The sequence below is a fragment of the Triturus cristatus genome, chromosome 4_2, assembly GCF_964204655.1.
Source record: "Triturus cristatus chromosome 4_2, aTriCri1.1, whole genome shotgun sequence".
NCBI lineage: Eukaryota > Metazoa > Chordata > Amphibia > Caudata > Salamandridae > Triturus > Triturus cristatus.
The window spans coordinates 882,925,733-882,950,183 of record NC_140586.1 but is presented as its reverse complement, the minus strand read 5'-3'; the positions used below and the strand labels follow the sequence as shown (position 1 = coordinate 882,950,183).

The following is a 24,451-nucleotide window of genomic DNA, read 5'->3' as shown; positions in this document are numbered from 1 at the left end:
TCACCCACGCAATTGGCGCTGCCCACAGCCATTCCTGGTCTTTTAGAATTTCTTCCACCACTCTGGTACTTTCTGTCTGGGGTATATTCGTGTATAGTGCTTCCACGTCCAGACATACCAAGAGATTGTCCTCTGGATTGTACTCCACCTGTGTTAGAAGGTTAAAGAGATGTTTGGTATCTTGGACATACGACTTGATGTTCTTCACCAGGGGGCGTAGAAACCAATCTATGTATTTAGATAGTGGTTCTAGAACCGACCCAATGCCTGATACAATTGGTCTGCCCGGCGGAGGAATCTTTCCTTTATGTATCTTTGGGATCGTGTAAAATAGCGGAGTTCTAGGATCCTCCTGGTTCAAGAAGGCAAACTCTTTTTTAGTGATCCACTCTCTGGTGAGTGCGTCTGCCATGAGTGCCATGATGGTGGTTTTGATCCGTTGTGTCGGGTCCCTGTTGATTTTCTTATAATATCTTGTATCTGCCAGGAGATTCAGACAGGCCGTTCTGTATGCATTGGTACTTTGAATGACCGTAGCTCCACCCTTATCCGCTGGTTTTATGACTATATCTGTTCTAGATTGAAGGGCTACCATGGCTGTGCGTTCTCTTTTACTCAAGTTGTTGAACACATTTCTCTTAGGTTGGAGTGATTCAACCTCTTTAGAGACTGCCTCTTCAAATGAAAGTACCTCTGGAGGCATTATGTTGTTAGGAGGGAGAAAGGTTGATCTTAATCTAAGATCTGTGTGAGTGTCGTCTGCTATTGATCTTTCTTTATCCAGAAAGAAGGTCTTCAATCAAATTTTTCTAAAGAACACGCCCAACTCACATCGGAGATGAAATTTGTCCAAATAGGTTGTTGGAACAAATCCCAAACCCTTATCCAAAACAGTTTGTTCATCTGTGGTGAGAATGATGTCTGTAAGGTTCACCACTAATCCCTCGTGTTGCTCGTGCTCGGCTGTTGGTCCCTGGTGTTGCTCCTCGTGTTCATCGAGCTCCGGTCTTCTTCCCATTGGATTCTTTTGTTTCCCCTCCTTCCTCGTCTGCCTCTTCTTCCGCCCTGACCTAAAAAATGTTGATTAAAGTCAGGTTGATAGTATGGGCCTGTTGGAAATTGAGGGGGGCCATGGTACTGAACTGGGCCGAAAGGGCCGGGCCAGGGATACATTTGTTGATGCCCGTACCTTTGGTTGTAATTGCCCCTTCGTGGTCTTCTTGCCCTTCCTCGCCAGCTCTTATTTGATACGTCGCTCGACCAATCTTCGTATTCAGAGTCAGATGACACTGTCTGTTCACTGCGTGTTGATCCTGAGTCAGAAGGTACCTGGCTTTTGTAATCATCTTTGATATAAGGGTAAACCTTCTCATGGCTGAATTTCTTTAAATCTTTCTGCAGTTTGTTGATTTTGTTTTGCATCAGATAATCCTTGTGCTCGTTCACTTCTTTATTGACTTCTTCAAGTTTCTTTTTGTATAAAGTTAGTTTGATCTCTGTCAGTAGTGAATCCTTGCTGATTTTGATCTTTACTAATAGTGCTTCTGACAAGCGCTTGGCTGTGTTAATTATCAAAATGAGCCAATCGCGTGAGCACCTCCAAGCGATTAGAGACCACTCTTTTTTGAATTGTGGGTCGTCAAGAAAAATCCTCGGTGCATTTGTCACTATTAACCCCGTGGGTGCTACATTGGCACGGAGGTATTCTGTCATAATTGCCCCGTGTAGTAATATCTTCATTTGACATCGTTTGAGTTCCTCAAGTTCATCCCAATTTTGGGCTTGAGTAAGTGTCTGGTTGATGTTGGTATCAGACAAAAGAGATGGGCCTGCTAGTATGGCGGATGCCTCCTCATCAGAGTAGCCAATACCGAAAAATTCTGCCATTCTCTTGTGGATGTGAAGTGTGAGTTGATAATTTTATATATGAAGAACGGTGAGAGAGTGTTGTGCACAGGTAAGGGAAAGGAGAGTCAAAATACAATGAAGTATTGAGTTTTTTACAGAACATTTCTGTGAATAAACCCTACAGCTGTGCGCTGCGCTAAACATTAGTATACAATAGGCTATTGAACATCTTTTTCATTGCCTAGAGGGTGGAGAGGATTCTGAGTCAGAGTTACACCTCCCTATATAATCAATTACACAAATATTTGTCTAGCTGCAGTTAGCCACAACTTGTAAATATGGCGATTAAAAAAAAAAAGCTGCTATACTGTCAAAAAATTGATGCTACGGCGGCGTTAAGTTCTTGCAAATATGCCCCTTAGTTAATATATGGCGATGCAAAGACGGGCAGAACAATGAAATTTGTGTTGGTTATGACCTGTAATTGGTGCGTGTTAAGATACTATACCCTCTAATTGATATGTACTTAATTTGCACGAATGATTATGTGATTTGATTTAATAAAAAGTTAAATAAAAAATAAAAAAAATATGCCCCATAGTCAGTAAAACAAGTTCCTTCTAGTGTACTGGGAAACGCAGTTATCCACTCTCAAACTTACACCCCATTGAATCGGTATACAACGTTTACAACGCAACTTTTACACCGCACTACCATTACAACGAAACTGTAACAACGCAAAATCTGTTACAACGCATGCCATTACAACGCATGCCATTACAACGAAATGCACTAGATGGCGTGCTAACATTAGAAATAGTGTAGTTTTACTATCCAAACACCTTCCCTACTGCAACGTGGACTGGAGTTAGAATAGTAAATTATACATTTCTAATGTCAGCACTCCATCTAGTGTACGTCGTTGTAAAAGCATGCGTTGTAAAGGCTTGCGTTGTAACAGATCTTGCGGTGTAAAAAATGCGTTGTAACGGCATGCGGTGTAAAAGCATGCGTTGTAACGTCATACATCCCATTGAATCCATTGAATCTGGCTACAGGGCGGCATTTAATAATGTCTTTGGATATATGAATAATATTGTAATACAACCCATCTAACTACATAGCTATAAACACTAGAGACCAACGCACTCCTGCAAATAGTCTATGAACAGTTAGATATACAATTTGTTTATGTAATCGTTATGAACCGAAGAAATGTTCCACACTGCAGACTCCAATGTTGCTCAGATGAGTTTTATATATTTTTTCAGATAATACAAGCAACAGCTGACACGTGTTTCGTCACAAAAGTGACTTTTTAAAGGCTGCAATGTATGTATATATGTAATCATATCAGAGAACAATTCATGATATTACAGATAAGTGATTGAAACCGAATAATACAAAAAATTCAACTTCTTATTCCTTTTTTGTGAACAGTACGCAGAACGGCTAGGAAAAAACCTGCGCTAGGTGTAATAAATAACAAACCGTTTTAAGAAGGGCTGGATTCAATATAATGCCCCTTGTGTACATAGTGATCAAGTCCAAAGATGAAGCAAGTGTCATGCTACGTGTTGCCATCCGAAAGGTATGTGCAAACCATTAGCCAGGTGATCCAAGAGTGTGAACAAACAAAACAGAAAGAAGAAGAGCCAACGTCCCTCATTAGACTAACCATAAAGTGCACTGGTAAAAGGAAAGTAAAGGCACCGCACCTTCCATGGCTGCAAGGTTGTGGATAGTGAGACATGGAAAAGATGAAAAAGTCATGTGCCACTGACCTAGAGTAAAGGTCGCTGGTCTAAAGGCGATCCAGAGGAAAACTCCCAAAACAAACAGGAGCTGTAATACATTGATATGTAATACAAAGTAATAATGATAATAATAATTACAGGGCCCATCTACAAAAAAGAGATTTTGTGAGAACGGTAACCACAAATACAAAGGAAAACTAACATGTAATGTTGGAATATTCAAACACAGTGTGCGTTTGTTACAAATGGCGAAGTTCCAACGGTAGAACTTGTAAGGTAGTAGAAATCAAGACATGTTATTAATTACCCATCTCTCCATCAATTAAATGTGGGATGAAACACCCATGAAAATCCATAAAAACATGGTGACTCACCAAAGGAAAAAAAGAAAGTGCATAGGTATTCTCCTCTTGTGGTGGAGCAAAGAAATGGTTTCTACACATAAGTAGTGTCCTCCTGCTGCACACCCATGGACCTGAATTGAGAAAAAAGGCGGGATAAGCCCCTTGAACAGTAGATAACACATTAAGTAGTGAATTATACTAATTGAAGTATATAAATGGTTGGTACAACCATAATGCACTAACAAGAGTACAAAGTGCCCAACGCAGGATACCGGTATAAACTGTAGGCACAATATCTGAAAAACAACCAATTCAATGTTACGTCACGTTATCAATAAAACAAATGCTATTGTACTCGTCAGATTGCTGCCAAGGTTGCAATTTCATTAGTAGCCATGCACATAGAGAATTTAAAACAGTGGCTGTTATCCTCATAATTACATACAGGGGGGTCTAAATGTTACTTGATAACCCCCTAGGTCACTCAAGATTCGTGCCTCAAACAACATGACTCAAAAATGTGCTTGTCATACTTAGGAATTTATGTGACAGCAGACAGGGCGAAATTTGTTGCCGAAAACCTGGCGAAGCCCCTGATTCGGTTTCGTAGCGACGTCAAACACTGGCATTCTCTACCCCTGACACTACTGGGACGGGCCGCCCTCTTTAAAATGATGGGTCTCCCTAGATTTCTCTACCTGCTTCAGAACACACCCTTCCCGGTCGCACCTACATACTTCACCGCCATAAACGCAGAGGTGACTAGTCTATTGTGGGAAGATAAGGCGCCACGGATAGCGCTCCATAAGCTGACCAGAGGCTGGTACGACGGGGGTATCGCCCTCCCTAATATAAAGCTATACTATTGGGCATCTCAGCTTATGGTAATAAATCAGTGGCTTCATGTGCCTGGGGATGACCCGGCGTACCGTATGGACCGACAACTGCTAGGGGCCGGGGGGGTCATGGGAGCGCTCTACAACCATACGAGGGGCCGCTGCCCCATGGATCCCACGGCACATACTCTGCAGATATGGTCTGAGACGCAGCGGGCTCTTGGTTGGGCCGGGAAGATAACCCAGGCCACGCCATTGTGGGAAGCGAAACAGTTGGGGGTGCTGCGCACCACTAAGGGGTTTCTACAGTGGGATCTGATTGGCATATCAGGGGTCGGCGATCTCTGGAAAAAAGGTGACCTTGTCACATTTGCCCAATTACAAGCGGACTATGACCTGGCCGACACTGAACGATTCCGATACCTACAAATCCGACACGCACTCGCCGCCCGGGACCCGGCTGGCGGAGTCTTCGCCGTTGGAAGACCGACTCCTCACGGAGCATCTGACTAAGAGAGCGACGTCCCTGACATACCGGAAGATGATAAACAACCAGCCGGACCCATTTTCTGCCCTTAAGGCTAGATGGGAGACAGAGCTGGGGGACTTTGACGAGACGGACTGGCAGGCGGCGCTTTCCTCCACTAAGGAGGTGGGAATATCGTGTAAATTGAGGCTGGTACAACTAAAAATTCTACACCGCACGTACTACACCCGCACACTCTTATTTAAACTTAAACAGGCCGACTCCCCGCTATGTCTCAGGCAGTGTGGTATGGACGGTACTCTTTTCCATACCCTCTGGGAGTGCCCCGTAATTGCCCAATACTGGAAGGCGATAATGCGCACACTCTCCCAGGTGACTAAAGTTCCGACGCTTCCGGAACCAAGGAGGTGTCTCCTCAATATATGGGAGCCTACAGACCTTAGCCGCGTGGCGCAACTCTGGGTGACACTGGGACTCCTGTTGGCGAAGCGCAATATAGCCCAAAGATGGGGTTCTAGGCAGACACCTACCCTCGCCCAATGGTCCCGAGACATGGACACCACAATGGTTGTCGAAAAAACAGTGTACATTCACAGAGGCTGCCCCAAAAAGTAGACCTAGGTATGGGGAGGGTGGAATGCATACAGAGGAAACATATGTGAACCCCCGCATGAAACCTCAGAATCTGAATTGAGTGACTGAGATTCTATGGCTTATCTCTCGTTTGAATATTGATGGCTTTGTTACTACCTGATGCCGCTAATGTGCCAGTGTTTTGTGAAGATGCTTTCGGAATCTTGATGCACACTCAAACGGTTGATATGCTGCTGTACACAAAGCCAATGTACGTTGTTTTATGTTTGAATTTCTCAATAAAAATATTTATTTAAAAAAAACCATGTGCTTGTCAGATTGCAGTCAGGGTGCAAATAAATCAATTGTTATACCTAAATAGAATATCATACAGTAGTTATTATCACCTAGGGGGTCTGATTGTAACCAGATAAAAGCCCTATGTTATTTGGGATACGTATCTCAATCAGCAACACAAATGGGAAAGAAGAGAAAAACAGTCCTTCTGGCCGCTGATGTACAAGAAGCCGGATAATAGCCATAAGTGGCATGATCACGGCAAAGCCCACCAAATCCAAATGCTAAGAGAAAGTATACCTGAAGGGTCAAAACCTTTACCTCTGTTAGTAGTAAAGGCATCCGGCACGCGTCCAGCAAGTCAAACGAGTCGATCCCCGGTGGCCATGGGGATCGCGTTTTGAATACTCATGTGATGTAAAAAAATCTAAATAGAAAAAGGACTTGTGGAAAAGGGAAGCAAAAAATCCCTGCGACCACGGTGGCCATTTTACAATGGCCTGAATCGCAATGCAAGTGTATATACACAGGAATCCTCCAAGGAGGAAACATGCATGTTGTAGCACACAGTATTCACCAACAAACAGTAATAAGTTCTGTTGCGTGAAAAAAACGTTCAAAAATAGATAAAGGAGATGGTAAAACTAAACCTGTAGAACATGGTTTACAGCCAAAAGTGATTCAACTCAGTTAAATAAATGTTCATAATGCGACCCTGTAATAACGGAGACACTGTATACCAATCATAGGAGAGATTCTGTATGTCAGTGCAGGATGGAAGAAAGAGTGGTTGGGAAAGTGTCTAAGAGCACAGGTAGCCATTAAGTAAAGGTGAGCTAAAGTACCAAAAAATACGGAACGCCCTCAGCAATTGAGACGGTCCCCAGCTGCATTACTGTATGGTGCAAACAACGAGGGGGATGTATAACAGTACAGTGAATAAAAGAGAGGAGGGAAAGAATGGGATATCAAAAGGGTAGGTAAGTTCCAAGTGAAAGTGACCATTCCAGCTTTGAACAACCATGGTGGCAAATGCATAGACCCTTCCCAACCTCAACTTATAATAATACAGCCATTTATAAAGCGCAAACAGCTACCTCAGAGGTGTCCCGGCGCTATAGCAGTAGACGGCGTGTGAGATGAAGGGCTAGCCAAAAGAGATCTACCCCAGGCTAAAAAGCCAGGTTTTTAAGGACTTCCTGAACAGCGGCTCTGAATCGATTTGGTGAATGCTGTTCGGCAGGGGATTACAAAGCTTCGAAGCCCCCACTGTGAAAGATCTACCTCCTAAGCGAGCTTTAACAACGCGAGGGGTAAATAGCAGATTTCGAGAGTTGGACCTCTGTGAGCGGTTTTCTTTTTAGCGACACAACCAGTGTTTAAGGTAGCTGGGGCATTTACCATGTATTGTCCGAAATGCCAGAGTTAAAGCCTTAAACTCAATCCTTCTTGCTACCAGCAGGCAGTGGAGCTGTATGATATGCGGAGAGATATGATGACGAAACGGAACACGTCTAATCAATCTCGCAGCCACATTCTGAACCATCTGTCTTCTGACTAGGTATGCTGGCAGACCCAGGTAGAGGCAATTGGCATAGTCCAGCCTAGATGTCACTGTGGCATGGACAATGACTCTATGGCAGTCCTCCAGCAGTAGATGTACATTTTTTCCAAGGCTGCTTCATTTATTGAAGCATGAGGCAGTCGCCTACCGAATTTGGGCTGTGGAAGAGAGATCTACATCCCATTTCACTCCCAAGTTTTTTGCCGTAGTTGCTGGAGTAGGTGACAGGCCCATTTCTGCCGGCCACCAAATACCCGCTGCAAGCGGCAGAGCCTTGCCAAAGAACAACGCTTCAGTTTTCTCTGCACTAATTTTCAGTTTATTGTTGCTCATCCACCGGGCGATGTGTCTCAGGCATCCCTTAAATCTCTTAAAGGATTCCACCGACCGGTCTTTAAAGGAAAACACCACCTGGGTGTCGTCGGCGTATGATATCGCCTTCACTTCCCAATTAGCTATGAGTAAGAACAGAAGGACCAGATGTATATTAAAAAGAAGCGGGCTCAGAGCCGACCCCTGTGGTACCCCACACCATAGATCTTTGGGTTCCGACTGGTTGGGTTGCAGAGCGACCGTCTGCGTGCGATTTTTAAGAAAAGCCTTCAGCCAGGTGGGAACCACTACCCCAATACCGATTGCTTGGAGTCGCTGTACCAAAGTTTGATGGTCCACCGTGTCGAACGCTGCGGATAGGTCCAGGAGCACCAGCATAGCTGAAGAACCTATGTCTACAAGCCATTCTAGTCAACTCTACGACCTCCAGCAATGCAGTCTCGGTACTGAACCCCGTCCGAAAACCGGACCTAGTATCATGCAAAATATCATGGCTCTCAATAAAATTAGCAAACAGTCGTTGAACCATTTTTTCCAGCATTTTTGCTGGTGCTGGTAATAATGAGATTGGTCAATAGTTGTTTAACTCCCCTGGATCCATATTCGGTTTTACACTGAATAGTTCCAGAACAATATTCCCCATACCTTGTATTTAAAACCTCTGTAGTAAAGTGTCCACGATGGGTAACCCATAATTACAAACATCTAAAATAAATGCAAATTGCTTTTAAACTGGGCAAAAATGATCATAATGCACATAGTTGCAGCTGATAAACATACTGTAGTTCTGTTCATATAGAGACACATTGCATGTGAACGGTGGAAAGTAGCAAATGGTTAGTCTCTGAGAAATACATGTAGCTCATTATCCATTTTGAGCCCCAGACCCACTGCCCGTAACCTGATAATCTGCTTAGTTTCTTCTTTACTAAGGGCCAGAACCCTATTGACCCCCCTCGGATTGTCGCAACATGTGCTAGTCCGTGAAATTTGATGTCAATTATTTCAGATCCTGTATATGCCGTGTTATAATGTGTGACCAGTGGATAATTGGAGTTATTATTCTTAATAGCGCTGACGTGTTCCTGTATTCGCTCCTACAACGGTCTGATAGTGCTACCTATATAGATTTGTTTGCACTTACATATTATGCTTTATTTAACAAACTTGGTGTTGCAGTTCATGAAACTCTGTATAGCATAGGATCTTTTTGTTTTACTGAAAGCCTTTAGTCTTGTCAAGTGCAAATTGACATACATTGCATCTGGTGCAACGATAAAAGCCCTTAGGTGGTCTCGGAAGCCAAGAGTTCTCAGAGGTGCTGGTCAGAGATGTCACATGGCTGGGGCATAAAGTAAGTAAAACAGGAAAGAACAGTTCCTCTTAATGGCCAAGTTAGTAGGGATTGCTATTAGCCAGCTGTTAAATCTGATCTGGGAGGGAAATTTAAATTTCAGATCTTGTTGCCCTCACACACCTGTTAGGGTGTCATGCTTCATCATTGGGCGTTCCTCGTCGGACAATGTCCAACGGGCCTGGTGGCATCTTTAGCGGAGATCTTCTGATCTGAGAACGCCGTTATGTGAAGACCATGTGTGAAATTGTGGAGGACAGTGACTCCAAAATTATGTGGGGACTCGAAAGAGCTAAAATAGACCCTGGCCCCTAAATGATTTTAATTAGGTTATGTAGGGCTGGGACTAAATAAAACCAGGGAGGCTACTCATGTGATTCTAGGTATCAGGGTAGCCTATAGTTGACAAAGGTCAACATGTTTCGTGTCGTAAGTGCTCAAAATCGAGCGACACTTCTTCAGGACCGTGGGACCACCAAGAAGTATATATACCTCAATTCTTATCAAAGGGTATCCTGAGTCAACCACAGGCAATGCTGAACCCTAATTAGGGTCCAGATATGAAGTCTCCGCCTAAAAAGATGGAGACAAAATGGAGAGGACAAACAAAAAAACACCCATTAACAGCTTGGTCAAGGAAATATTGTCCAAACATCTTAAGGAGGGGTCAAAGGTACCCCTCCTAAGGACCAAGAGTTCCTGCTCTCAATAACAAACTAGTTAGAGAGACTAAAAATAAAAGAAACAGAACATAAGCTAATACAAGTAAAACCATAATTAGCGAGATTTTCAAGCAACATTAAACTCGAGTGGCCTAGGACACCACAGGAGAGTAGAATTTACTAGTTCTTACCTCAAAAGGGAAGGGTCAGAGCTTCATAGATGATGGAGAAGCAACCGGACCACTGGAACCGTCCCACTATAATAAAATAGAAGAGAACAAAGACATCGCCAGGTAACACGCATGCTATACATCAAAGGACCAGGGGCGTGAAACTGCCCGCTCTAAAAACACTATGAGCGTGGAGGGTGTTGCTCAGGCCGGTCAAATTGCCACAATGTCAGGAGAAAGGACATCTCTATCCTCTAGACATAGTACGTGAAAAGCAAGTCCCACAGTGAAGTCGGACGTAGGGAGTGCACCCGGCTACAAACGAAATGTAAGTAATGGTCCCTGAAGTGTCCGGGTCCCGAGTGAATACTGATAAGACATCGGTACTTAATGTGGGTAAATACAAGTAAAGGTGCAAATCTAAAGGGTGAACTGTATTATCCTAGTATTTAAAATTAAACAAGTGTACCCAATGGGAGCCAGGCTGAGTGACAGACTAGCCCCGTCCGTGACAGCGTAAGGCGAACGATCGCATAGGAGCAAGTTCTATCCAGTGAACCGGGGAGATAGCGGTGTCAAAGTCCCTCAATTAAACCTCTGTATCAAAACCGAGCCAAGACGCAGGCCCGTGCAGGGAACATGCCGTGGGGACTTACCCGAATGTAGCAGCGGGCAGGCCAAAAAGGACGCGTCTTCTCCTCACCTGGATATTACCGTATTGGAGAGAGTTCCTGTATATGAGCGTGGGCAGCGTAGCGAAGTCTCGCGAGAATGCCCGTGAGGGCGCCATCTTGTCCCGAGATTTGTGCCTGACTTAGGACGAGGAAACCACTGCGAGAAATCGGCAACGTGAAGGCCGATAGAGTGCGCCCACAACTGACATAGTAAAGTTGAGGTGGGACATGAATATATTGGTAAGAGACTATACTTCAAATTAAACCATTGGCAAGATGTGGTTGGTTCAGCGGGAGGAAGTGCATGTTATGAGCCCAATTCAAAAGGGGAATTATGCATGTATGGTAAATGCAATGTTCGTTGGAATTGCGTATTTAAGGGTAGAAACCCGCAAAAAAATGAGCGGGGGCTCCCCTATATACAATTGGCAAGATGTGGTCGGAAGTGCATATTATAAGCCCACTTCAAAAGTGGAGATATGCATGTATGGATAATGCAGTGTTCGTTGGAATTGCGTATTTAAGGGTAGAAACCCGCAAAAAAATGAGCGGGGGCTCTCCTATATGAGGAAGAGCAACATGGAGTATTAATAAAATGTGTGAGGCTCCCTTGGGTGTGCCACAGAGGGTACCAAAACAGTGCATGGTATATGTCTCAGAATACAGAGGAATAGTACAGACAAGATCCACGTGTAGTGTGTATGTTTTGTAATGAAGTGTTGAATAGTTTTAAGTTAGTTCAGTCCACGGGATATCATCATTGAGACCCCTTTCTTGGGTGGATAAGCGAAAAATCCATCTCTGCTCAGTTTCAAAGAGTTTTCTGTTGGACCATGAGGGGTTGCTTTCAATCACAGTCCAATGCAATTCATTAGGTCCATGTGGATGAGTGAGATAGTGTGTGCTCATTTTCGTCGTCGATTTTCCACACCGTATGTTGCTGCGGTGTTCCATAATCCTTGTTTTGACTGGACGTGTTGTCATGCCAATGTATCTCAATTCGCAAGGGCATGTGATCAAGTAAACGCAGTTACTGGAATTACAGTTTGTGTGGTTCTTCTGAGTCCAGACTTTGCCTGTCTCAAGAATGAGCTCTTTGGTCGCCTTCGTACTCCGCACTGACCGCATGGATAATGTCCTCGTACTGGATCCATATCCCACAAGGTTCTTTGTTTCGTGGTTTTTACCGCCTTTGGACGGGTGTGTACCAGGATGTCGCGTAAATTACTTGTGCGTTTGTTCGCAAACCTGAGTAGGGGTCAGGATCTACCAGTTCTTTTTTATGATCTTCTGGAACGAGTTTGATTCCGGTGTGAAGGTTGTCACACATGTCAGGGATTCATCAGTTTTGTTTATTTTTGGTTCCAGCAGAGATTTTTGGTTGTTATTGAGTGCTCTTTTGTTTGATCTTTTTATGATGAATGTAGGATAGTCCCGTGCTCTTAAGTTGTGACTGAGGATGGCCGCTTCTTTTTTGTAATCGCTGGTCTTTTCGCAGTTCCTACGGAGACGTAGGTTATGTCCAGAAGGGCAGATTGTCCCTTAGGGCTTTTGGGTGGTAACTTCCATACAATAATAAACTGTTACGATCTGTTGGTTTTTTGAATGCCTTGGTTGACAGAACGCCATCCTGTAAGGTTATAGTAAGGTCTAGAAAGTGAATCTCTGTAGATGATGTAGACCGGGTAAACCTTAAATATGGATCCAGAGAGTTAACCCATGAAAAGAATCTGTCACAAGTCTCGCTGTCACCTTTCCATAGGATCAGGATGTCGTCAAGGTAGCGTTTCCACAATACAATGTTGTCGCCAAAGATGTTGTCTGTCAGGTGGAGGCGTTCAAATTCAGCTACATAGAGGCAGGCCAGACTCGGAGCAAAGGTACTACCCATAGAAGTTCCTTGGGTTTGGTGGAAAAACTGATCTTTGAATTGGAAATAATTCTCACACATGGCTATTGTGGCGCACTCCATGATGAAGGACACTGGGGTATTAGATGTCCAATCCTCTTTGAGGAGAAGTTCTTCTATCACTCTTAGGGTTTCTGTTTGAGGAATATTAGTATAGAGTGCCTCCACGTCCAATGTCATTAGGAGATTCACTTGGTTGTTGGTAGTGAACTCCGATATGAGGTTCAAAACATCCCTTGTGTGCTGCGGTATGATGGTATACGTTTCACTAAGGGACGAAGAAAGTGATCGCAGAATTTGCTAAGGGGTTCCAATAATGAACCGATCCCTGACACTATAGGGCGTCCTGGAGGTGGGTTTTGCCCCTTATGAATCTTGGGAAGTGTGTAGAACGCTGGGGTGCGTGGTTGTAAATTCACCAAGAAGACAGCCTCATTTTTAGAAATCCAACCCTGTGTTTCAGCTGACTCCACGATTGATTTAATCCTCGTGATCAATCTCCCTGTTGGATCCTCTTTTATTTTTTTGTAATACTTGTCTTGTGAAAGTTGGCGAAGGCACTCACTGTCTTAGTCTGTAGTATACATTTTACTATGTCATTAATATAAAATTCAGCTAAATAAAAAAGACAATTGCAGTAGTTTCCAAACTACTTAATAGCCATGAGGAGAGTAGTTCTCTTGGTAGCTAACATTTTACTTACATATTAATATATTTCTTGGGATATAACCGTATCACTGTTTTCTGGCTGTGACGTGTATGTGTGTCTGTCACAGTGTGTACACTGTCTCTCTGTGATTGCATCTGTCTGGATCTTTGTGTCTAGCTACATTGTGCGTTAAAATGGCACCACCATGACTGTATCTGCCTCTGTGTCAGTGTCTAAATGCTTGTCTGACAGAGATTCCATGTGTAATTAAATGTCTGGTTGCCTCTTGTTTGCCTTTCTGCGCGTGTGGTTATTTTTGTGTATCTGTGCGGCCATCTCTAATTGTTTAAGGACATTTGAGTGGGATGATAGTTTAGATAAAGAATATTTGATTGATAGTTTTAGTCGATACACATGTTCTATACTGCTATTCCACATTCTTCAGTACAGCCATGGGAACATTCTGTGGTGGTACAATAATGCACATTTACTACAGTAGGATAACAGCATGTTTTGCGGTGCATTAATGCCTATTCTGTAAGGCAATAATAGCCATTCTCTGTAGTGAAATGATGACAAAGTCTCTAGTACAGTTGTGGCCTCATTCCTATAGGAGAGTGATTGCATTGGTAATACAATTATAGCATATTCTGCAGAGTAGTCATGGGACCATTATGTAGTACAATAATGAACATATACCATGTACGAAACATCATTACATTAATAGCCAGGGCAATAATAGCCTTATTCTTTAGTGAAATTATGACATATTCTGTACTACAATAGCTTAATTCGGTAGGGTAGCAATGACATTCTCTAATACACTTATTGAATATTCTGTACTACAATCATTGCATATTTTGTAGTACAGAGATGGTGGTCATATTCGGTACAAAGATGGCTACATTCGGGGACATTCTGTACTAAAGTCAGTGAGAGAGTGAGTCAGTGAGAGTGAGTCGGAAAGTGAGTCAGTGAGAATGAGTCAGTGAGAGTCTGTCAGTCAGTCTGTCAGTGAGAGTCTGTCAGTCAGTCTGTCAGTGAGAGTCTGTCAGTCAGTCTGTCAGTGAGAGTCTGTCAGTCAGTCTGTCAGTGAGAGTGAGTTGGAGAGTCTGTCATTGAGAGTGAGTGGGAGAGTCTGTCAGTGAGAGTGAGTCAGTTAGTCTGTCAGTGAGAGTGAGTCAGTCAGTCTGTCAGTGAGAGTGAGTGGGAGACTGTCAGTGAGAGTGAGTGGGAGACTGTCAGTGAAAGTGAGTGGGAGAGTGTCAGTGAGAGTGAGTGGGAGAGTCTGTCAGTGAGAGTGAGTGGGAGAGTCTTTCAGTGAGAGTGAGTGGGAGAGTCCGTCAGTGAGTGTCTATAGGTACGTATGACTAGGTGGGTAACCTGGTGCTCTGTAAGGTCATCATCTTCTATTTACTGTGCTTTGAAAGTTGATGCAATTAATTATGTAATGAAAAATGAGCTGTAAAATTCACCATTTTGGTCTGTCGTTTTCCAAAATATTCTTGCTCACTCGCTACGCGCTGGGCGGGGGCTGGTCTGGAAAAATTTGCCAGGGTTGCTTTCAGTTCCCAGTCCGGCCCTGTTGGGGATTAAGTCACCTTGAATCCTAAGGGTCCCTGGGGGCCAACTAGCCCACGAGGTACCTCCAGTAAGTGCCTCAAAGTTGTGTTGCAGAGAGGTGTAAAAAGGGGCGTGGCCTCGGACCACCTCTCTGCAACGCAGTCCTGTGGCGCTTACTGGATGTTCCTCGTGGGCTAGTTGGTCCCCAGGGACCCTCAGGATTCAAGAAGACTTAATCGCCCAACTTAAAACACGCCACAGGGCGTGTTTGCACACATGTCACATCAGGCCCGGCCCCCTCCCTGCACCACTGTGCAAACGGGCCCTCTGACGCGTTGTAAGTTGGGGGATTAAGTCCCCTTGAATCCTGAGGGTACCTCGGGTCCAACTAGCCCACCAGGTACCTCCAGTTAGCGCCCATGAACCGCATTGCAGAGAGGTATAAAAAGGGGCGTGGCCTTGAAGCACATCTCTGCAACGCAGCTTTGTGCCGCTAGGGGGCACGTTTGCACAGTGGCGCAGGGAGGGGGGTGGGCCTGATATAAGAAGTTAGTAATCCTGCTATGTGGAACTTACTGGTGGTAATAAAAGGGATAGTTGGCCCCCAAGGTTGACGTTGGGGGCTAACTACTCCTGTTACCTCCAGTAAATCCCACACAGTGGGATTGCTAAGAGGTGTTTCGGTGGCCATGCTCAACGTTCTCCACCACTCTGGAAATGCGACTGGTATGTTATAGTTAGAAATTAGCATTTACAAAACCTTTGAAATCCACTGAAAAAACCATAGGTGTCAGGGATGTTATAGTTAGAAATTAGCATTTAAAAGACCATTGAAATTCACTGAAAAAAACATAGGTTCTAGGGACGTTATAGTTAAAATTGTGCATTTAATAAACCTTGGAAATTTGCTGAAAAAACCATAGGTTTCAGGGAACGTTATAGTTAGTTGGACATTTCTCTCATACAAAACCATAGAAATTCCCCCGTTATAGTTAGTTCAGCTAACTATAACTCGCGCACCCTCAATGCACTTCTGATGACGTCACATATTACATCATTTATGACATGGTCAGTGATATCACTGATGACATCTCAAATGACATCACTGATGTCACTGACCATGTCATGAATGATGTAATATGTGACGTCATCAGAAGTGCATTGCGGGTGCGGGTGCTTTTTATAGTGACATATATATATATATTATCTACTGGCAGTCGCCAGTAGATAGTTATAGTTAGGACCGTGTTTCCATAGGAAATCCGCAACATTCTATTTGGAATAACTTTGGCGCCGATTGACGAATCCTCGCGAAATTTTCAAAATAGGTGGGGCGCTCCGCTCCTTCCCTGAAAGTCTCGGGGGGATTCGTCAAGCGGGGGCTTAGAAAAAGGGGGGGTCCCAAAACGCGTTTTCCCCATGCATTTTTCCATAGGACCTTTAGTCCAAGCTACAGCCCGAACGGCTGAACAGAATTACTTGAAATTTGGCAGAGAGGTAGTCCTCAGTTCAGGGATGTGCCTTTTGCAGGTCTTGTGTAAATCTGTTCATCAGTTCCTGAGAAAATTGCAGTTAAAAGCATATATATATCTATAAGCGTGCACCGTGCCGTACGGTAAGCGTACCGTACGCTCACGGTGACGTGCGCGAGCGCAATTCTGATTGGTTGTTAGATGTCAGTAAACATTCGAATCGGTCGAAATCAGGAAGTCTCGGCCGCCATTTTGTCTCTCGCAGTCTGAGGCAATGAAAAACAAAGGGGGAAAACGTGAGACGGTGGCTGGATGGACAGGTCCTGACCCCCTAGCCTTTGTCAGGGGGTCACTGAAGGACCCCCAAGGGTAAAAAAAAAATATTTTTTGTGTGAAAAATCACGGGGTGCGCGCACCGTACGCGCACGGCACGAACAACGCATCGTGGGCGCTTGGTACGCGCACGGTGAAAAAACTTAAAAAAAAAAAATACATAACTTAGCATTTAAAAAACCGTACAAATTCACTGAAAAAACCATAGGTTTCACACACGTTATAATTAGGAATTAGCATTTAAAAAACCTTGCAAATTCACTTAAAAATCCATAGGTTTCACACATGTTATAGTTAGCTGGACATTTCACTCGTGAAAAACCATTGAAATTCCCCTCTTATAGTTAGTGCAGGCAACTATAACTCACGCGACCGCAATCCTCTGCTGATGACGTCAGATATTACATCACTGATGACATATGTGTCTTTCTGAAAAAAAAATATTTGTAATATATGTATAGCTAAAAATTAATGGAAGAAGACATGGGTAAATAAGTGTCTAAATACAGTGATGTAATATCTGACGTCATCAGCAGATGATTGCGGTCGCGTGAGTTATAGTTGCCTGCACTAACTATAACGGGGGAATTTCAATGGTTTTTCACGAGTGAAATGTCAAGCTAACTATAACGTGTGAAACCTATGGTTTTTAAGTGAATTTGCAAGGTTTTTTAAATGCTAATTCCTAACTATAACGTGTGTGAAACCTATGGTTTTTTCAGTGAATATATATATATATCCCATCAAAAAAGTTGCCTCCAAAGAAGAAACCTCACGCAGGTATGTGTTGCTCATAACTTGATTCACGATTGCTGCAGCAGACAGAGTTCAACCAGGAAAACAGCAGTGTTGAAAGCCTAACGCGTTTCATGATTATATACCTTCTTCAGAGGCTCGGTTTTCTGACATCACGTTGCCACAGGTGCCACTACTCTGATTAACGATATCCAGTCCTCAGTGGGTGTGGCCGCTCGCACAGCCTTCTGGAATCTGTAGTCTGGCACAATTAAACTAGAGTGAGCTGGCCGTGGAGGAGACCCGCTGTGTCATTACGGACCCCTGCGACGCCAAACAGACGTGAGCAAAGTGGGCCAGGTGCTCGATCATGGTTGCAGTGAAGTGCAGCATTTCAAGAGGCAGCTGTCACCGGTACCACGGTGGAAGCCAACATAATAGTGATACCCAAAGAAGTTAAGGCCCTTACACTTCCTGAAAATTACAGACCCATTTCCCTGATAAACCTAGATTGCAAAATATATGCAAAAAGAGTAGCCAAGCGCCTAAACCTTTATCTACTACAGTTAATAAGTAATACCAAAGTTGGATTTTTTTTTTTAAATGTACATGTCCAATGATAACACCCCCCTCCTATGCCATGTTCTAGATAAGGCAAATCATCCGCATCGCCCTCTATAGCCATTGCACTGGATTCTGAAAAAACATTTGATAGAGTATCCTGAACCTTTCTCGAGGAAATCCCTTAACCTAGCTGGGACTCCCTGTTGCTGGGTCAGCCATGCGCGGTATAAATCACCTTAACATAACATTAGGAGAGGGATTTATAACAATGATTATGGCTTTTTATAGCAACCCAAGTGCCCGTATCTGCGCTAACATCTTCCTGTCGCACCCACTTAAATTAGAAAAAGGTACCAGACATGGTAGTCCAGTTTTCCCTTCTTTATTCCTGTTGGCGTTTGAACCTCTCCTTCTTGACGTACAAGGAAACCTGAATATAACACGGATCAACTTCCACAGGAAAGTTGTGAAACACTATAAAACATAATGAAAAACTCACTCTTCAGAAAAGAAAACAAGACTTACTTGATAGTTGGTCACCTAAATTCATCACCGGGTGGAGCCAGATAGAAACAATAAAAATGATGATCACGCCAATAATTAATTATTTAATCAATACGTTCCCTCTACTACTCTCAGATGATTTCCATCATAAATTAAAGAAATTAATAACACAATTTATTTGGCAAGGTAAAAATGCTAGAATATCCCTGAAAAAACTCTGCCTGCCCAAAATTCTAGGTGGTGTCAACTTAGCCAATTTTAGAGATTGCCAGACAGCTGTTAAAAACGGTACCTCCTGGTTCCAAGTACCTGATACCTACACCCCCACGTGGCTAGAGGTTGAAAGAAACCTATTGCATAAACTAGACCCTGTTACTCTACTTACAACCAACTGCAAGCATATCACCACTTCTAAATACATTCTAAAAAATACTAGTAATGCCCTATTAACCTTTGATAAAAAAACTACCTTCCCAGATGAAATTCTCCTCTTTAGCCTCTGTCTGGCACAACCTGAACATCACATACGATGGCCGGACTCTACATTTGGAATCATTGATCACCAGAGGCATCTTCCTTCCTCAACAACTAGGATCCAGAAACTCTTCTCTATCCTTCTCGAACTAACAAACCCAATACCAGATAGATCAAGAATTCTATACTTTTCTCAATCTAAGGCTATTACCAAATCTAAACATCATTATAGAGAACTGTCCCTGCCAACACTCCTTCATAAATTTAACATACTAGGCCATCAGGTGTCCAAATTATATCACTTAATGCAACCCATGGAGTTGAGAATGAATACGAGAGCAACAGAATTCTGGGATACTCATTCTTCTACACTCACATCTGAGACCAACTAGACAACATATGGAAATCTGTCACCTCACAAAAGATCTCATTAGTACTATCTCAAATGAAATTCTGGCTTATTCACACCTTCTCCCCTGCACACACTAAACGTTTTAGAGAACCCTGTCTGTTGGACCTGCAATGAAGAAAACGGAGATCTTGCTCACCTCATTTCAGCTGCAAATTAGTACGCCCCTTTTGGGATAAGGTTTTTTCCATGATCTCAAACCTATTTAATATAGCTGCTAAGAAAGAAAATTCATATCTCATTAAAGGCTTTCTCGACCCGAAGATCAGATTCTCTGCCGACTACCTTCTACTTGATTTTCTACTGACATCGGCAGTTAAGACGATCACCTCCAACTGGAAGACTACACACAAGGCTTCCTTTCAAGCCAGGCTTAGTTGGGTATCACATATCTTGGGAGCTGATAGCATTGCTTTGCGACACTCCCTAAGGAAACCACAACACAGAGCTATATGGGAATCCTTTGATAACTACTTCACCAACAACAACTGAAGGCCCTATTTCTATACATTTTCATTAGCTACTTCAATCTATACCCATCTATCCAGACAACTGATGTAGGCTGATGTTGTGTATCAATGACACTTGCAATATTTCCATTGTCATGTTATTTGTAACACTGAAAGGTGATACAGTATGCATTTAAGGCTATGACATTATCAACATGTAAGTGTATAATGTTATGACATTATCAATAGCAGCTGTGATGTTTACATTAAGTGACGTTGTGAATTAGCCATGATCCTTATACCTTTTTAGTTCCTTTCCACCCATTTATTTCCTCTGTCTACTCAGTTTGATTCTGCTTTTCTTGTGTATTAAAATTAAATATAAATTATTTTTAATTTTAAAAAATGGTGTATGCACATTCCATAATGTTTCCATGTAAGTAATTTTAAATCTCTTTACATCCAACAGAAAACAATCCTTGAATGTACAAAATGTTTAAGAATAATTAAGAGAATCCTGTAATTCTGCAAGAACACAGTCCGAAATATTGAGCTCCAGTATTCAGCAAAACATAAGCGCAGTCAGAGACAGACAAACCCGAACATAAACTGACAGATCCTGTAAGAAGCATCAAGGGCAATTCAATGATTCTACGAGGCTGAGCTCTGCACCTCCACACCACAAAACTAAGAAATGACCTTTAAAAAATTACAACAACAATGATAATCCACTTCCTGGGTAAACATGTCCAATACCAGCTTTAATCGCGCGATTGGTATGATGTGATAACAGCACTGCTTTCCTTTCAAAAGTGATATCAGACCACCACTAGATGTGTATTGTAAACTTTTTCGGGCCATTCCACAGCAACCAGAGAAAAGCACAATGGAGTGAAGCCAAACAACTGAAGGGTAAAGGAAAGAGGCATTCCGCTATCTAAACTACAGAGTACTGTCCCAATTTGCACCGACCAGAAGGAGGATGGATCTTTACCCATAAGCGTGCCGTACCTTTATCCAGTTTAAAGACTTAATCATCCACAAAGAAACCTTACACACATTATGAGTGTGGCAAGTATTTAGTGACCTTTTCACTTTATTGTTAAATCGGAAAGCAAACATCCAAAATGCCACACGCATACAGGGAATGTGAGAATAATACAAGTGCTTTATCGGTGATTTTGGCTCATCAAGAATCACAGTCATGGGATGTAGACAAATACATACCCGACTCAGAGACACTAATCAAGAATGAAGTATCAGACACATGCAGCGAGACCTTTGTTTTGTCATCAATATTAAAACGGCATCAGCAAATACACAGGGGAGAGAAACTGTTCAAATGCACTGAATGTGAAAAGAACTTTAGTCAGTTATCAGACATAAAACACCATCAGAGAACACATACTGGGGAAAAACGTTTTTATTGCAGTGAATGTGTGAAGAGCTTTAGTCGATCATCAGACCTACTAAGACATCAGCGAACACACACAGGGGAAAACCTATATCATTGCAGTGAATGTGTGAAGAGCTTTAGTCGATCATCAGACCTACAAAGACATCAGCGAACACACTCAGGGGAAAGGCCATATCATTGCAGTGAATGTGAGAAGAGGTTTAGTCATTTATCATACCTAAAAGACCATCAAAGAACACACACAGGGGAAAAGCCATATCACTGCAGTGAATGTGTGAAGAGCTTTAGTCTATTATCAAACTTGCGAACACATCAGCAAACACACACAGGAGAAAACCTATATCACTGCAGTGAATGTGTGAAGAGCTTTAGTCGATCATCAGACCTACTAAGACATCAGCGAACACACACAGGGGAAAACCTATATCATTGCAGTGAATGTGTGAAGAGCTTTAGTCGATCATCAGACCTACAAAGACATCAGCGAACACACACAGGGGAAAGGCCATATCACTGCAGTGAATGTGAGAAGAGGTTTAGTCATTTATCACACCTAAAAGACCATCAAAGAACACACACAGGGGAAAAGCCATATCACTGCAGTGAATGTGTGAAGAGCTTTAGTCTATTATCAAACCTGCAAACACATCAGCAAACACACACAGGAGAAAACCTATATCACTGCAGTGAATGTGTGAAGAGCTTTAGTCGAGCATCAGACCTACTAAGACATCAGCGAACACACACAGGGGAAAACCTATATCATTGCAGTGAATGTGTGAAGAGCTTTAGTCGATCATCAGACCTACAAAGACATCAGCGAACACACACAGGGGAAAGGCCATATCACTGCAGTGAATGTGAGAAGAGGTTTAGTCAGTTATCACACCTAATAGACCATCAAAGAAGACACACAGGGAAAAAGCCATATCACTGCAGTGAATGTGTGAAGAGCTTTAGTCTATTATCAAACCTGCGAACACATCAGCAAACACACACAGGAGAAAACCTATATCACTGCAGTGAATGTGTGAAGAGCTTTAGTCGATCATCAGACCTACTAAGACATCAGCGAACACACACAGGGGAAAACCTATATCATTGCAGTGAATGTGTGAAGAGCTTTAGTCGATCATCAGACCTACAAAGACATCAGCGAACACACACAGGGGAAAGGCCATATCATTGCAGTGAATGTGAGAAGAGGTTTAGTCATTTATCACACCTAAAAGACCATCAAAGAACACACACGGGAAAAGCCATATCACTGCAGTGAATGTGTGAAGAGCTTTAATGAATCATCAGACCTACAAACACATCAGCGAACACACAGGGGAAAACTATATAATTATAGTAAATGTGTCAAGAGGTTTAGTCTATTATCAGACCGAAAACTACAAAGGTGAATACGCAGAGGGGAAAAACCATTCAAGTGCAGTGAATGTGAGAAGATCTTTATACATTTATCAAGCCTAAAACACCATCAGAGAATGCACACTTGGGAAACATCATATCATTGCAGTGAATATGTGAAGAGCTTTAGTCGACCATCAGACCTAGAAAAACATCAGCGAAGGCACACAGGGGAAAAGCCTTATCATTGCAATGAATGTGTGAAGAGCTATAGTTACATCAAACCTATACAAACATCAGTGAACACACACACAGGGGAAAGGTCATATCATTGCAGTGAATGTGTGAAGAGGTTTAGTCAATTATTACACCTAAAAAACCATCAGAAAACAAATATGGGGGAAAAGCCATATCACTGCAGTGAATGTGTGAAGAGCTTTAGTCGATTTTCAAACCTACAAACACATCAGAAAACACACAGGAGAAAACTTATATCATTGCAGTGAATGTGTGAAGAGCTTTAGTCGGTTATCAAACCTACAAACACATCAACGAACACACACAGGAAAAGCCATATCATTGCAGTGAATGTGTGAAGAGCTTTTGTCAATTTTTACCCCCTACAAAGACATCAGCGAACCCACACCATCACTGAACACACATAGAAATAAACATAGAGATGCAGTAAATTTGGTAAGAATTTAATTACATCAACAATAATACTGACCCATCTGTGGACATACACCCAAGCAGAAAAGTGCAGTTATTGTTGGATGAAGAAATTATAAAAAATGATAAAATTGTAATTATGTGGGCCATTCAAATACCAGCTGTTAGAAAGCAGATGGTACAAGACTGCACTAATAGGAGGGAATTATAAAAGTGTCTATTCCCTGCTGTTGATCGTTTCCCTACATCTAGGAAAAAATATGAAACACCAGGAAACTTGTGGGAGACTAGCACAATTATTTTTATTCTAAGAGAGAGTTCTAATGAAGAAAATCCAAGGACATCAGCTCATGCTACCTGGAAAAGCATGACTATTGACAATGCTTGGACTAACATGGGAATTTTTAGCTAATTTGTGAGATCAGTGATAAAGCAACAGATTTAACAAGCTCACTGGAGAATATTCATAGCTGGTTGTTGTGGTGTTTGGTCATTTTATGCAAGCTTGATGATTCTGTGACAGCAGCCAGAAGTAAATGTAGAAAAGTTAGAGAAGTGAAAGTGGGCTATAGCACTCTGGGTTAATCCTTGCAGTGCGTGCATGACATTTACCTCTGGAGCCTTGATGTGGAAGAATTAATGCTCATTGCTATCATCATTCAATCAAATCCTAGGAGACACAGGAGTTGAAACATCTAGCGCAATATGTACGTATTCTAGGGTTTGTGATTACCTAATAGCGAAATCAAGCGATTCGCTATTAGGTAATTGCAGACAGCGATGTACAAATGTGAGTTCAACACATTTAGCAATTCCCAGTGGGTCACGAATAGACGAACCTCAATAATATTAATGAGGTAAGTTTCCGGTTGCGACCCATTGTGAATGGCAAAAATCACAGGAAGAGTGGTCTGCTGGGGGCAACAGACCACCATGTCTGTGATTGCTTTTAAATAAAGTATGTTTTTTTTTTAAATGCAGCCCGTTTTCCTTAAAGCAAAATGGGATATGCTTCAAAATGTAAAATGAACAGTTTTCTTTTCATTTTTTAG

General features: G+C 42.5%; 1 pseudogene across 1 annotated transcript in view; it reads left to right on the top strand.

The window, feature by feature from the left end:
• Positions 1-23,863, top strand: part of LOC146835332 (uncharacterized) — a 316,447-nt pseudogene extending 292,584 nt beyond the window's left edge. Inside the window, exons 3-4 of the transcript XR_014960718.1 lie at positions 20,430-22,719; positions 22,885-23,863. The product of XR_014960718.1 is annotated as an uncharacterized LOC146835332 (transcript). The remainder of the gene's footprint in view (positions 1-20,429; positions 22,720-22,884) is intronic.
• Positions 23,864-24,451: the final 588 nt, after the last annotated feature.